Below are 9,303 nucleotides of genomic sequence, written 5' to 3'. Positions count from 1 at the left end.
GGGAGATGGCTCAGTGGAATAAGAGCTTCCCTGGCAAGTGCAAGGGCCTGAGTTCAATCCCCGGTTCCACCAAAATAAATAAATAAATAAATAAATAAATAAATAAATAAATAAATATGTACTACAGAGCTCTTAAACATGCAATAAAATGATAGTAACACCATTTAGGCTTATGTGTGTAGGTTTATTTGCTTGCTGCTGACCAAATAAAAGGAGGCCATATATTTGGATTAAAAGGAAAAGGATTTGTTCAGAGCTAGCTCCAAGGAGATGGAGGGGCCTATTTTCCTCAAATCACCATTTCCTGTAGTACAGGTGGACAAAGGTCTTTTATAGTGGAACCGGGTGGAGGTGTCCCACAGAGCAACTGTGACACGGACAGAGCTCCATGTTTGCTTTGTTACTTGCAGCCCCCAGCTCCTCCTCCTCTTTTTTTTTTTTTTTGTTGTGCCGGGAATTGAACTCAGGACACTGCACTTGCCAGGCAGGCATTTATTCTACTGAGCTATCTTCCTGCCCCCCTTTTTTGAGATGGGGATCTCACTATGCAGTTCAGGCTCACCTTGAACTCACTATGTAGCCCAGGCTGGGCTCGAACTTGCAGCTATCCCGCTGCCTCAGCCTCCTGAGTTCTGGGATTACAGGTTTGGCCACCACACCCAGCTCATCTTCCTCTTCCTTATGGAAAAGAAGCCAGATCCCTGGCATGCCAAGGCTAGCATCTGTATGTTCTGTCATTTGGGGGTAAGGAGTGGGAAAAAGGGGGTGTCAGCTAAGTGCTCAGCAGAAAGGAGCTTGGAGAAGTTGCTTATCTCTAAAATAAAAACAAAAACTCAAATTCTTAAGCTCATTTTCATGGTGCCAGGTACAATCATACTTTCAACTGTGAAAGTGTCTCAGAGGGCATTAAATATACACAGTCCATGAAGATAGAATTGAAGGTTCTATTTTCTTTGTTAATTTTTAGGAGAAAAGACACACGGATTGGTTATAAGAGGGGGAAAGCGATAGTACAGGAAGCATGCTTCGCCACCATCTCAGCATAATCCAGAAATTTACACATCCTTTTTCTATGGGGGAGGGGAGGAAGGACGCTCAGGGCCCTAATCAGTGGCATCTTAGGTGAACTCAGCAAGCTCCTCGGAGAGCACAATGGCCTGGGACAAAGTCTGTGAGGCTCACGGAACAGGTGAGGGTTTGTAAATGATTCTCCTTGGGACCAAAATAGAAGACAATGACATGTGACAAAGTCACAGCCAGGTGGGCTGGCCTGGTTTCTGTCCTTTCTTTCTGTGACTAGTTTAGTCACTGAGAGCTCAAAGAAGATAGCAGAGACGATTGTTTGGTGGTCTGGACTTTGGACAGAGAAGGGAATTTAGCAAAATTCCTCTTCTTGACTGGGGTATTCTTTATTCACTATACATGGACATAATGCTACTAACTATTAGTAAACTATTGCTTAGCCTTTTAAAAACTCATGTAGGGGCTGGGGAGATGGCTCAATAGAATAAGCGCTTCCCTGGCAAGCGCAAGGGCCTGAGTTCAATCCCCGGTTCCGCCAAAAAAAAAAATAAATAAATAAAAAAAATAAAAACTCATGTAGATGGAGTTGTACTGCATATGTTCCTCTGTAAATTGATCCTTACCCTCAATATTTTGGGAGAGCTTTGTGTGTGTGTGTGCTTTTGAGCCAGGGTCTTGATATGCAGTTCAGGCTGGCCTTGAACTCACTGTGTAGCCCAGGTTGGTCTTGAACTCACTACCTCAGCTTCTCAAGTGCTGATTTACAGGCATGAGCCACCTGGGGGGGGGCTTTTTGAGACAGGGTCTCACTATGTAGTTCAGGCTTTGAACTTACTTTGTAGCCCAAATTGGCCTTGAGCTCACTGCAGTCCTCCTGCCTCAGCTTCCCTAGTGGAGGGGCTACTGATGTGTGCTGTTATGCCCAGTTTTAGCCTCAATATTTTCTTATTTCCCAAATTTAAGATGTGAAAAATCTTGTTCTACCATCTTACCTATTACCAGAATAGTTTCCCATGTTGTCTCATCTCTTCTACAAAAGGACTAGACGTGACACAGTTTTACCACCTCTGCTTCCCCACCTCCTCACATCTGGACCCAGAGTCAGGTATGGATGTTGCCTTCCTCCCATGGGAATGGCCACCACAAGGCTCCCATGAACGTCTGGCCTCATCTGCCCTGTCCCGGGAGGACCCTCCCTTTTCCAGGATGACCACTGCTTCCACTTTGTTCAGGACGGTCCCCTCCTTTGCTCTGAGAGTTCTCCAACATCCTGGATTACTGTGGTTGGGCCTCCCTAGCCCTCCATGGAGCCTCCTAATCCTCCCATCCTAGGGGCTCCTCCATTTGTACAGCTCTGACAAATACTTGCCAGGGATTTAGTCTTGTCTGCCAACAACACTGGTGGAAGAAATAATTTTTTTTTTTTGAGACAGGGTCTTGCTGTGTAGCCCAGGCTGGTCTTGAGCTCAATATGTAGCCCAGGCTGGCCTCAAACTCAAAGCGATCCTCTTGCCTTAACCTACTAGCTGCTGGGATGACAGGAGTGTGCCACCATGCCCAGCCTTGGTGGAATCTTGATTAACATAACCCATAAGCACTGCCAGCTGAATTGTTCGCTTTCCAGGGTAGAGTAGAACTCCCCGCCCCGCAGGTACCAAGCAGGCTTGATGTCTGGCTGATGCTTTCCTTGATAGTTTGATGTCCTTGTCCTGCCAAACTCTGGGAAAACCATGTGGCTTGCTTTGGCTACTAAAAGGCAGGCCCCAGGGATGCCTGTTGCTCCGGAAAAGAAGCTGTTCGGGCCAGCTGGTGGTTGTGCTATCATTTTCCACTACCAACAGCATCCAAGCCAGGGGCTGCTCTGTTGGCTGGGTCCCAGAATAAGTGTCTCGGAGCAGGGGCCGGGGAGATAGCTCAGTAGAATAAGTGCTTGCCTGGCAAGTGCAAGGGCCTGATTTCAATCCCCGGTTCTGCCAAAAAAAAAAAAAAAAAAAAAAAAGTATCCTGGAGCAGAATCTGGAACTGGGATGGTGAACAGCGTGAGCCAGAAATAACCTTAGTGTGTGTGAGTCGCTGAGCCTTTAAGACTGCTTGTTACTGCAGTGTAACCTGACATCCCCTGACCGGTACACCAACTCTCACTGGCTTCCACTTGTCTCAAAGCCAGGTTTCAGCTTTTCATCTGCCATCAAGAAAGTCCTGTCCCCTGATCCCCCACCATGACTTCAGAGACAACTTTCATGGGTCCCCTTGGCTCCTGCTACCTACCAGCAACAACTGCAGCCACAGTTCAGATGACCACACGGTGGCCTAGCGACCCTTGTCCCTCCCTCATGTCCCAACCTATTCCTGGGCTCTGCTTCCAATACTTTGCCCCTAATCCTTGACACATGAGGAATGTTCTCAGCTTGTACTTTTTAAGATTCATGGCTTCTCCTAGACCCCAGTGACCAAGGTGAGACGTGGGAGAGAGGCCAGTGCCCCCTACTGAGGCACCAAGAAGAGGCCCAGTGGTGAGTGTCATGAAGGTTGGTCTGACTTCCGTGGCTTCAGCATCTCTGGCCCATCTTTTCGTCCCTGGTCCTTCGGTGCATCTTGAGCTCTGGCTGGGATCATGTTAACGTGTGGTGGTGTCTGGGTGTCAGGAAGCCTACAGGAAAGCTATTGGATTCTAAGGCTCTGGCTCTGCATTGCTCACCCTTCCCTCCTCTGCAGCTTTCCGGGGTGGGCGTGGGTCATTCCCTACCAGCTGCAGGGGCTCGGCAGCATTCCACACTTGCGCCGTCCTCCCTGGCTGTGATCAGAGCAGCTGCTGCCCACCTGAGCACGCAAAGGTGATCAAGAGGCGGGGCTCCGCCAGAGGATGATAAACACGTGTCATAGGAAAGACACTATGCGTTTTCAGGTTCACTTTCTGATGATGCCTGGCAGAGGGGACAAAAGGACATGTAGGACGCAGAGGCTGGGAGAAAGAAAACGAGGAGGGGGATTTGATTCTGGCTGTAGGAGGAGCTCAGGGGGAGTTGGGAGGTGGACAGAGCCCGCAGCCAGGAGGCCACAGGCTGCAGCAGAGGAGGACATGTGCAGACTAGGAGATAAAGCAAGGGGTCAGAGTCCATTTCCCCAGCAGCCTGTTGCGCCTGCACCACGAGTTCATTTATGTCTATGGCCCCAGCACCATGATGGCCACTTTATGGTATTGGATAATTTTTTTTTTAAAACCCCGTGGGGGGAAAAAAAAACACTGGAGCTGGGCATGGTGGCAAGTACCTGTAATTTCAGCATTCTGGAGGCTGAGGCTGGTGGATTGAGTTCAGCTTGGACAACTTAGCAAAAGCTTGTCTCAAAAGAAAATAAAAAAAGCACTAGGGATGCAGTTTAGTGTGAAGGCCCTCAGTTCAATCTCCATTACTAAACATAAACACACACACACACACACACACACACACACACACACACACACAGCCCAAATATTGGAAACTTTCCAAGTCTGCAGTTTTGTTTCCAGTTTCTTGGCTGGCTTGGTGCTGGATTCTAAGACTCCAGTGGTAGCCATGGAAATAGCTTTGGAAAACAGCAAGCAACAAAACTTTTTGCAAGTAGATCTTCCTTGTCTTACGGTTATGTCTAGCTGAATCCTCCAGAAGTCGGGCACAGCCTATGGTGAAAATGTATTTATCACACCCCAGCTCCGCCTACCTCAAACACACTTAGTTTATTGATGTCCTTTTACAGTGGGGTGGCGTCATCTCACACAAGGTCTCTTCTATATGAAAGTGTTGCATATTTTGTGTAATTTATTGAACACTGTACTAGGGCCAACTGCAGTTATGCCCAAGGGAGCATAATTAATAAGCATTCCAGGAATCCAGCATGGAGCTCAATTCAACTTCCATTTGTACATTTTTTTTTCTATTTCTTTTTTTTGTACTGGGAATTGAACTCAGAACCTTGCACTTGCCAGGCAGGTGTTGTGTCAGGGAGCTATATTCCTGGCCCCTATCCCCCCCTTTTTTTTTCTTTTATAGTACGGAGGTGAATCCAGCATCCACTCCAGGCAAATGCTCTACACAGAGATAGCCAGCCCCCACCATCTTTCTGCATTGCAACAATCCTGTTTTGGTGGTTTCCAGGTTCCACTGGAATTGCAATCCACTGGATGGAAGAACATCCTTGGGAAAGCTCCCTCTTTGCCCTTCTCCTCTTCCTTTTTCTTCTTCATTTCATTATTTTTCTGTGCTACTGATGATTGAGTGTAACCCACGTACACTCTGCGGCTGAGCTATACCCACTGTTATCTTCCTTATTTTGAGACAGGATCTTACTAAGTTGCCCAGATGGGACTCAGATTTCCAATCCTCCTGCCCCTGTCCCTCAAGTGCTGGGATTATAGCCCCACAACTGTGGGTGAACTCACTGGGTCCTAGAGCACACATTTAAAGCTTTAATAGATGGGCTGGAGTGGTAGCTCTGTGGTGGAATGTTTGCCTAGCACTTCTGAGGCCCTGGGTTCAATCGGCTACACCACCAAGGCAAACAAAAAACAAAGTTAAATAAAGGCAATCTGGAATACATAGTGAGATGCTGTCCCATTAGATAAAAACACATGGGGCAGGGGAGATAGCTCAAGGGTCTAAGCGGCTGCCTCCCAAGCATAAGGTCCAGAGTTCAATCCCCAGTACCAAATATTGTGCTGGCCCCGAAAATGGTTGTGGTGGTGGATGAGTGTAATCTCAACACTGGGGAAGCTGAGACAGGAGGATCACTATGAGTCTGAGCTGTGTAGTGAGACCCTGTATCCAATAAATAAATAAATTTAAAAGATAAAAACACAAGATAGATGCAATCAAATTACTTATTTTTTTGGGGGGGGTCCTCATAAGAGTCTTGCTATGTAATTCAGCCTGGGTTTGAACTCACTATGTAGCCCAAGTAGGCCGAGAAGTCACAGATTCTCCTCCCTCAGTCTCCCTAGTGCTGAGATTACCCCAACTGCCTTTCTTTCTTTCTTTTTTTTTTTTTTTTTTGGCAGAACCGGGGATTGAACTCAGGCCTGTGTGCTTGCCAGGGAAGCACTTATTCCACTGAGCCATCTCCCTGGCCCCACCAACTGCCTTTCTAAAGCAGCCCAGTCCACTTCCTCTGGCCATGTAGGAGCAGTCATGCTTCATCCCACTGCCAGCACTGGGTGGACTTAAGCCCTTATAGTTGCTAAGTTGCTCCCTAAAGAGTCAAAGCTATGGGGTGCTTGTGTTTCTGTGGCCCTCTGTCCTTCTCGGGGCTCTGGCTCACCTCTTCATATGGCTTTTGTAATTCCCCTGGCTGTGGTCTGGCTGTGAAGTCATAGTGCCGAGCCCTGCTGGTGGTGGCCTGGAAGGAGGACAGAGTGGGGACAGTGCGTTTCCAAGGACTGGAACTAAGGGAGGCTGCAAGGGTGGCTTGGATTCTGGAATGCACCGCAGTGGCCTTGCCTAGCAGGCCTGTGTGTCCTCCATGGGGGGCAGGGGAGGAGAGGCGGTGTCCTTGGAAGGAACAGCTGGGGGTGACGCCAGCAGCTCCCCCCATCTCCCAGGGCTTGTCCTTTTGTCCCCTCCCTTCGCACAGTGCAGGGGGAGGGGGAGGATGTGAAGCTGGGTGGGGCAAAGGTGAGCTGCTCCCTGGTGCGCCAGGCCAGGCCCATAGCCACTTTCGGTTGAGGCCAGGTGTTGCTGAGTGCCGCGGCTGTGGCTGTGATCCAGCTGCCAGTCCTGCTCTTGATACCTGCTCTGCCCCAGCCCTGGGGACCAGTCCTGCCCACTGGGCCCATGCTGCTGCCCGGACTCCTCAGCCTCCTCTGGATGCTTAGGGCCTGCCTAGGAGCCTCAGGTTTGGGGGAACAGGGGAGGGGAGTGCAGGGCGGGTGGAGAGGTGGCTTGAACCAAGCTCTGGTTGCAGATCCTGGTTGGGTGGAGGTGGAGAAGAAGGAAGCTGGGTCAGTTGCTGCTGCTTTTGATCTAGGGCTGAACAGGCTGCAGGGAACCAGCACCCAGATCTGTATCCTAGGGTGGGAGGAATTCCTCCTGGAACATGACTCTTCTTCCTGGACTCAATTCTCTGCCTCCCTTCCTGGTTCCTCTGCCCCCCTCCCCTCAGGCTTGGGGCCCTCTCCACACTGGACTCTCCTCTCTGCTGCAATCAGTGTCCCCAGGTCCTAGGTCTCTCTCCTTCCTTCTCTCTGCCTTGGGTGTTCCCATCCCCCCTTCCAGCTCTGTCCCTAGCTCAAGTTGCTAGGGCCCCTGTTTCTGAGCATAGCTGTGGTCAGCAGGGCTGGGCCTGGAGGTCCTGAAGTCCTCTTTGCCTCTCCCAAGGGTGGCTCCTAGACACGTGGTATGTGGTGTGGGTTGTGTGTGCAAGCGTGTGGGGGGTGGGAGGAGAGGGGGTGTCCTGCCATTTTCATTAACCTTGATTCCTTAATTGGCATTTTCTCTTCTGCCCTGCGGTGACAGTTCCAGACCCCACCCCCAACCTAGAGACCCTGGTTCCTCCCCCCCACCCCCCAGTCCGCTGGTTCCTCCTCTCACCCTCCTGCTGGGCACATCCTGGCTGAAAGCTCCCCCACCCCCAAGTGACACTAGCTCTGCATACTGAGTCCCACCCCAGAGAGCAGCACAGTGGGGACCTCCTGCTGGCTGCAGCTGCCTCAGCTCAGCCCAGGAGACCTGTGGTCCTTAGTGTCACCATCTGTGAAATGGCCCAGGGCTCTCTATAGAATAGGACTTCTGTGCTCCTAGGCTAATCCAGGGGTTGAAACAGAACACCCGCCTTTTGTGTGTGTCTTTTGTCTCTGTGATGAACATTCTCCACTAAACCTTCCGGTCTCCAGAATTCCTGCCCTGCCTGGTGAGGTCTTTCTTTTCTGGGACTTTTCTTCTCCACCCCGTGCCTGTGTGTGTCTTTTCCTTGAGGTCCTCCTCCCTCCACATTCCTCCGTCTCCACAGAGTCAGGGCTGCAACCTCTTTCCCCTCTGACCCTGTCTCCTGAGTCCTGGCCTAGCCCCAACCCCCAGCTCAGCCATGCAAGGGTTTCTCTCTCCAGAAAGGAAGGAGATAAGAGTCTCCTGGTTGGAAGGGTGGGGGAGGGTCAAAGGGTGGGAGCAGAAAGCCAGTGAGGAGGAGAATTCTAGGTAGCAGGTGGAGGGGATGGAGTGTGGAGGAAGGGGGAGCCTCAGCTGGCCAATGACCTGCAGCGCTGCAGGGCTGCGGAGCAGGGCCCTCGCTCCTTGCTCTGCACAGCCTCTTGGAGGTGGGTTCCAAACCGGAAGGAAGCCCTCAGCTCCAAAAAGCCCCTAGTGCCCCCAGTGGTGGTGGGGATAAGCTGTGTCACACCCACCCCTTTGTGTCAGGAAAACGGAGTAGTGAATAACCTGTGTGGTGGCGTGATGGTGACTTGGGGATTCACCAGTGGGTTTCTCTGTTCTCTGTCCACACAGGAAGCCCTGGCACTGCTCTTAGCCATGCCTCAGGGACCACAGCAGCCACTGAGTGGCCACCCAGGCCCACCCATACTGCCTCTCCTGCTTCGGGCTCCAGGGAAAACACATCTGCGCCTCGCACTGTGGCCACTGACCTTATATTCACTTCTGAAACGCTACTGAGTCCTACGGTCCATTCTGACACCTCAGCGTCCCGCGAGTTGGTCACGAAGGTTGGATCTTCTCCTGCTACCCTCTTGTCTGTGACTCCCAACATGGTTAGGGTCACTTCCATCTACCCTACCACCTCTGTGCCAGGGACCCCTGTGCCCAACTCTAGCCCTTCTTATACCACTTTTGGGACAGACAGGCCAGTGACTGTGAGTATTACTAAGGAACTGACCACCTCTATGGACTCTTCTCCTCCTGCGAAGGTCTCACCCTCTTCCTCAGCCCCACTAACAGACACAAACTACAAGACACAGCCTTCCACTTTAACTGCTTCAGCAGGGGCCACAAAAAGGACTACCCTAGCCCCAACTAGCGACGATGTGGTGTCTACCTCCGTGTCTTCTACTATTCTTTCTTCAGCTCCCACAAAATCTATCTCAGTAACTACCAGGACAATTACAGAGGGACTCTCTTCTACTCTAGTTACACCTACCACAGCTGAGGCCACCCCAGCACCCACTGTCACCAGCACATCCTCAGCAACCAAGCCTACACAAGCACCCTTAGCCACCGCAGCACAAGCTGGAACAGGCCAGACCACTTTCCCCACCTTCACCAGCTCTAGTGCCACATCCACAGGAGAGTCCACTCTGACTCC

Source organism: Octodon degus, unplaced genomic scaffold (assembly GCF_000260255.1).
Source record: "Octodon degus isolate 3935 unplaced genomic scaffold, OctDeg1.0 scaffold00035, whole genome shotgun sequence".
In the NCBI taxonomy this organism is placed as follows: Eukaryota; Metazoa; Chordata; class Mammalia; order Rodentia; family Octodontidae; genus Octodon; species Octodon degus.
This window is presented reverse-complemented; position numbering follows the sequence as displayed.